Genomic DNA, 7,666 nt, shown 5'->3' with positions numbered 1-7,666 from the left:
CAACAGTTAATGTATTATGTTCATGTGTGTGTGTGTGTGTGTGTGTGTGTGCGTGTGTGTGTGTGTGTGTGGTACATGTGCATGGGTACAAGCGTTCATGTTTAGGATAGACTTTGATATTGGTTATTTCTCAACTGTTCTCCAACTTGGTTTTTGAATCAGAGTCGCTCAACAAAACTAGAACATTGATTTGACTAGAATGACAGGGAAACAAGACCCAAGGATCCTACTGCCTCCCACCATAGTGCTTGTATTACATATATGCAGTATCACCCTGCTGACTTTTATGCAAATGTTAGAGATTAAACTCAGGTCTTCATGCTTACATAACAACCACTTTACTAAATGAGCCATCTGCCCAGCCCCAAGAATAAATATTAATGCATATAAATTATACTCTAATAGGAAATGTTAAAAATATTTATCATTGAAAGTGCACAATATGCTATTTGTGCATTGTATAAAAATGTTATTAGTTCACATTTTAATACCTGTGAAATTATGGGGTATTTTATAAACAATGACATTTAAGATCATGCTGTTCATATCTGAGGACTCAATGAAATGGATTCTAATAGCCCTGGAATTGTTTCAAGAATTGATAAATAAGATTACATGGAACTGAAAGCTTCTGCACAGCAAGGAAACAACAGAGTAAAGAGACAGCCTACAAGCTCGGAGAACACAGGCCTGCTAGTCACCTGACAGGGGATTAATATATAGAGTGTATAAATAAATCAAAAAATTAAACAACAAACACAAATCATCCAGATTTTTTAAAGAACAAGTAAATATAACAGACATTTATGAAAAGAACTCCAAATAACCAATAAATATATGAAAAAACACAACATTCTTAGTGATTGGGGAAATGCAAATCAAAACTACATTGAAATTCCCTCATTCAATAAGAATGGCTATTGCCAAAAAGCAGGTTTTTAGTAGGAAAGATATTTTAGAGAAATTTCACCAAAGATGTACAAACGATCAATAAGCACATGATGGATGCTCGGCCTTCTATCTCATTAGAGATTCAACTACATCATTCCTGGATATATACCCAAAGAAATCTAAGTCAGAATATCATAGAGATAACCTGCATGTTCATGTTTCCTGGGGCATTATTCAAAACAGACAAGTTATAGAATCATTCTAGATGTCTATCGACTGATGAATTCATTGTTTTAAATGTGGTACATATAAACAACAGAGTTTAACTCAACCCTAAAGAAAAGTAAAATGATGCCATTTGCAAGAAAATAGACGGAACTATAGATCATGATGTCAAGCAAAGCCAGCCAGACTAAATTAGATAAATACACATGTTCCCTCATAAGCCAAATCTAGCTATAAACAAATTAGGCATGAAAGTAGAAGTCAGAGTATTTGGAAAGAAGATAGGACCAGTCGGGGGAAGGGGAAATGGAGGGCATAGTCAGGGGATACTCATCAAAATACATGGTGTGCACATATTAAAGTATCATTATTAAACCTATCATTTTTCACAATTAATAGTAATTAAAGTAGCAAAATTATGAGCTACAGAACAACTGTCCCAGTAAGATATACCATTGGTGTATTAGTGGCACAATTGTTATGGGAGAAACCAACCATTTTCTAATTGGATTTAAGGTCCACTTCATAGGATGGAGCCCATAGCTTACATTGATATCAGGCCTAGTAACATGTGGCTATACAGGTCACAGACCATTCAGGTGAGTTTAATACCATTATTCTGCTAAACTGATATAGTATTAAAGCAATTCCTAATAACATTGTTATACCCATAGATTAATGCATCTCTCAACTCTCAACAGAGAAGCTTGCTTATAAAGAAGATGGTGATTAACACAGAGACCCACAACTGACCAGTGTGCATAGAACAAGAGGCTGAAAAATACTTATTCCTGATTAGGACACCTATATCAAACTTCTGCTTCCCAAGGGGAGAGGGATCATTGGTCTCTGGCTCTTTCAATCTTTCTTTCCCCTGAGGTTCAGGAAACATCATCGAAGAGGAAAAAGAAAGATTGAAAGAGCCAGAGGACCAGGATGTCTGCTACAAGGTAGCATCTTTAAGACATGACAGGAATGCTGAACTGACAAAATGTCAACAGTATGATTGCCTACACAACACATGTATGTATAGTGACAAGAGCTGACCCGGTATAGACAGGGGAGTTTTCACAGGGCCCACACCTAGATGAAGAGCTATAGCAATCAGTGGCTGATGAGGGGGGAAATCGGTTTCTCCAGGGAAGAGTCTCTGATAAGTTATCTAATCCCTAATGGTCATCTCTACACATATGCACATAAAAAGCAACACTAAATGGACTTGTGTGTGTGTGTGTGTGTGTGTGTGTGTGAGTGTATTTGTGTATATATGAGTAAAAATAATTATAGATGAGGTCATGCACGTGAGATGGAGTGCTAAGACACTGAAGGAGTTGGAAGGGAGAGAGAGCCGGAAGTAATAGACACACTGTACTTATCCATGAAATTCTCAAAAGAATTTAGTTACATTTTAAAAATCAAGAAGTATCAGAGTTAAATGACACTATAAATCAAAAGGACTTTACAGACATCTACAGAGTATTCTATCCAAATACTGTAGAATATACATTTTTCTCTAAAATTCATCAAACCTCCATTAAAATAAATGCCATTTTACAACACAAAACATTTACACACTCACTATAGGATAATTGATGCAAATGAAATTAAAAGTTTCCAAGAATCAAATGAAAACTAAAATATAACACACTGACCTGTGGGCTACAATGTAAGCAATTCTAAGAGGGAATTTATGGCTTTAAAACACATTAAAATATCAGAGAATCTGAAAGAAATAATTTAATGATACACTTCAGGTTCTGAAGGGGGAAAAAGAGCAAATCAACCCCAAAATCAGTACATGGAAATCATAAAGATCAGGGCAGAAATTAACGAAAAGAAAATATCAAGAATAAAGGAAATAAAGAGTTTTTTCTTTGAAAAATTAAATGAACAATCATTTGGGGCAGAAGTCACGAGAAGCCTGTACAAGCAAAGCTCTCTGAGCTTCACGCATTTGCCTCAAAGCAGGATACAATGGGTAACACTATCCCTCTTCCCCTGCTTACCAAGGACAGAAGTTAATCAGATCACAATCGTTAACCCTGTCAGTATGAGAAGCATCTGTCTAACAAATCTTACTAAAGTGGACTATACAGAGTGTCCATACGTTTGTCTTTTCACAGTTTCTCACTCCAAAAGTCCTTGTCCTCTGTCTTGTCATTTCCCTAGACATTCATTTTTCACTTATTAGAATGCTTTAGTACCTCAGCCCGGATACACACCCATGTCCACATGTGATATACATTAAATAAATTTGTGGTTTTGTCTTTTAATCTGTCTGCTATACAAAGCCCTTGTTTGTGGAATGAAATGGGTCGAGTCACTCACACTAAGTCCCACAGGACCAACCTGAAGCTAGCTCCTTATCTCACCTGAAATCAGAAAGGAAAGACAACAGCCAAATTGCCTAAAAGCTCCAGTTTTGATGAACATGATAATGAAACTCCTTCTGCTCTGGATCCTTACAGAAAACGCAACTAGAAATACCCTCATGTTGATGGGTTCTTTTTTGCTCTTGTTCTGTCTCAGTTCTTACCAAATAAGTCAATGAAATGATCAGTCAACTTTTTGTTGTTTTTGCTCTATTCAGCTGGTTTTTCTCTATAAACCACTCTTAGCTATTGAGAACATAAAGTGTCACCTTCATAGCAGATCACAGATAATGTCAGTTCTGTTGAAGGAAAGCTGAGGAAACACTTCAAGATAGAAACATAGGCAAGGACTTCCTGCTTGGGAAATGAAAGCACTAATTGTCACGTGGGATTCCATACATTACAAAGGCTTCTACACAGCAAATGAAGCAGCTGAGTAAAGGGACAGCCTGACAGGAGAAAAATAATCTTGCTGTCTATACATCAGACATAGGATTAAGAATTAGAATATTTTATAAAGACACCAAAAGCATAAATTCAAAGGAACCAAATAATCCAATCAAAACAATGGATTAATGAACAGAAACATCTCGAAAGATGACTCATGGCCAACAAAAAAGAAAAAGCAGTTTCTAAGGTTAAAGAGATAGATTTAAACACATGTTCTCACTTTATGAAATTAAAATCAGCAACCAAGAAAAACACCTACTATGCGTGCCTATGTCTTTAAACCTTACACCGGACAGAAGCATTTCTGATCCTAAGGCCCCTAGGGCTGACTACTGGGAAAAGTAGTCACCTGAGCTTCAGAATGACTGAATGCTGGATAACAACTCTGCGGGTCAGACCTATGCTGCCTAATCTAAGGTAAGAGCCAGGACATTGCCAGATCTAAGAGGGGAATTGTGTAGGAGGTTGACACTGTCCAAGATGATCCAAAACAACTTCATTTTCTTTTTCTATTTTTTGGGGGGGGAGGGTCTTTTGAGACAGGGTATCCCTGTAGCCAGGCTGGCCTGGAACTCCCTATGTAGACCAGGCTGGCCTTGAACTCACCAAGATCAGCCTGCTTCTGCCTCCCAAGTGCTGGGGTTAAAGGCGTGCACCACTGCGCCTGGCAACTTCACTTATTTTATTTCTTTCCTTTTATTTATTCTTTTTAGATATACAAGCAAGCATGGAAAATATAATTTAGCTTTACTATAAATTAAAGGACTAAAGGCTTTGACCTACAGCAACATTTTAAGACCGTTTATCCATAAGACACTTCACAATACCTGTACATGTAACAACTCTGCTATTTATCTCTTACAATAGGAAACACATCGCCTTAAGTTCACATGACAAACTGCACATTTTGATCTTTTATCCCACTCACATGTTAAGATATAAACTTTCTCCACTTGAGGAGGGCGGGTCTAGTATGTATTGACAGTTTCAGAGACTTCCTGAAGCCTTTGAGTTTTTCTGACCTGAGCTTAACGAGCTTCCCTTTAAAATGGAATATTTTACTTCCCTTTAATATATCCTGCATCTTAACAAACTTCCCTTCAAGATGGAAGGTTTTATCTACACAGTAAAAACGCCTGTTATAACGACTTAAATCTTTAAATAATTAAATTAAGTAAGAAAATACCCGTCTTTTTTTTTTAAACCTGTGTTTTTAACTGCTAGACATTTAAGATGCTGTATATGTGTTTTCCGTGTTTTAGGAACAGCCTCATGGGTTTTCAGTTAAAATTATCATATTAAAATATTTTTCAAATTTTATAAAACATCATAATAATAAACTATCAAGTTAAAAATAGATATGAAGGTTATAGATATGATATATATTTTTTGGCAAAAGAAAACTAAAGAAAAGGAAAATGTGAGCCAAACGTGGTAGCACACGTCTTTAATTCCAGCACTTGGGAGGCAGGGGCAGGCAGATCTCTGTAAGATTGAGGCCAACCTGATCTATATAGTAAGTTCCAAGGTAGCTGAGGTACAAGGAGACTCTGTCTCCGAAAAAAAGGTAAAACCACAAAAGGAAAATGCTTTTAGATGAAAAAGGTCTTAGTGTTATAAGTACTGTTCCAAAATGAAAATGGAGAATAATGTTAGAAAATTAAGGTATGCCGTAAAAAGATTGTACAAATTAAACTTAATGAAACCCTTCATGGCGATAAGTTGGTTAGACTATAAATGTTATTAAATTTTTTAAAGGTCAAAATTCAATATCTGATTGTAAAACTAATGCTTGATTAGCTCTTTACAACAATAAGATTTTCTTAAGCATTCATCTATTTTTAGAAATGGCTTTTAAAAAAGGATTTTTTTAATCCTTTATTAAATGAGACACCTAGATTAGAGTTTATTGTTAAATGTTTTCCAACTGAACAAGAACTTTGATTGTTGGTTAGTCAGTGTCTTAACTGCAAGAAAAACTCTTTATTTAAAGATCTATTCCTATTTGGGGCATTCTTACTAAATTACAAAATGATTGTGAAACTCATTTTAGTAGGCAAATATTTAAATCTACATACAAAATCTGACCCATGAGACAAACAGCACTAACAAATTGTCAAAATTAACCAAAGCTTCAGCTTTCTACTATGATTTACACCTTTTGGAGAACATCCATTATCTCCTTATATACTAAGTACTTGGCATCCTATAAAAATTAAGTAAAATGTATATGTGCCATCTCTATTTAAGAAACCAGATGATTTCATCAACTAAAAGAAAAAAAGGACATCACATTGAAGATTCCATTCCAACTGGAGAAGAAAGATTATCCAGGTACTTCTAACCCACTCCTGTACTATAAAACTCAAGGAGATGAACTTTTAGATTCACATTTCTCACATTAAATATGTGCCAATTTCATCTTGGAATACAGACTTCAAAAAATGCTGGAAGATAACCACCTTCAACTACATTGAGAATCCAGTGATCCAAGTAACTATTTCTTTCAGTATTTTATATTTCTTAAACTCTTTTATAATTACTTAAAGTTCTTTACGATGTTTAATATTTCATTTGTTATATTCCTATAGTGTTAATCTTGGTTTTAATGAAGTTACAAATGAAGATATTATTTCCTTTCATTAATCATGGTTTTGACTGTTTGCTTACTAAAGCCCCTACATTACTTAAATCTAGTTTTTTAAATATTCAAGTATTTTCGCTGTCTTTTAAAAAATGATTCTTTGCCTCATTATTCAGTGGAATTTAGATAAAAAGAATCTAGGCTTTTAAATTTCCTTTTTATTAAATTTTAGCTAATTTCATATATTTTGATCATATTTAGATCCCCTCCCCTAACCCTGTTACTGCCCGCCCACCCAATTTCATGTACTGTGTGTGCGTGTGTGCGTGCATGTGTGTGTGTGTGTGTGTGTGTGTATGCCTATAGAGGCAAATTTGTGTCCCCAAATGTCATTTATTCACCGTGGGTCCATCCAATGGCACCTGGTTAACCTACCAAAAACTGTAGCCTTAAAAGAAACTTAACTCCTCCCTTCTCAGCAACCATCTTTGATGATAGTTGCACAATTAGAGTTGGGATTTCTTATCCAGTTCGTATGTCTGTTATGAATTTGTCTGGCTTGAGCTTACAAGGGACTTGTCCATGCTGTCACCATTGCTGTGAGTTCATGAGTAACTTCCCAGCTGTCTGGAAAACTCTGTTTTCTTGTGGATTATCTGCCACCTCTGACTTAAAATCTTTCTGTCACCTCTTCTACAATGATCCCTGAGCCTTTGGAGACAGAAGTTTGATATAGGTGTCCAATTCAAGGATCATCACTCTGTCTCTTACTCTCTGCATGTTGGCCAGTTGCGGGTTGCTTTGTTAATCGCCATCTGCTGCATAAAGCAGCGTCTCGTGTCAAGGCTGGGGGACAGGGAAGACTTGGGGTGGGCAAGGATTCCAGGGATGCAAAGAGGACGGAGAGCTGAGATGGTAGAGCATAGGGAAGCCTCTGGAATCTAGTTTTTAAACTGGCAAAAACTTATTTCAAATCTTCCAAATAAACTGCTTTTGTAGAACCTACATTTTAAATGAAAACACTTTATTAGCCAAAACTAATAAATATTTTCCTAGTAAGAAAAAATATATATGTGTGTGTATGTGTGTAAATGAGGCCCAATTACATTTATGTTTCTATAAATGTTAAAAATGTTAAGATAAA

The sequence above is a fragment of the Nannospalax galili genome, unplaced genomic scaffold (assembly GCF_000622305.1).
Source record: "Nannospalax galili isolate Female #2095 unplaced genomic scaffold, S.galili_v1.0 scaffold142, whole genome shotgun sequence".
Lineage (NCBI taxonomy): Eukaryota > Metazoa > Chordata > Mammalia > Rodentia > Spalacidae > Nannospalax > Nannospalax galili.
This window is presented reverse-complemented; position numbering follows the sequence as displayed.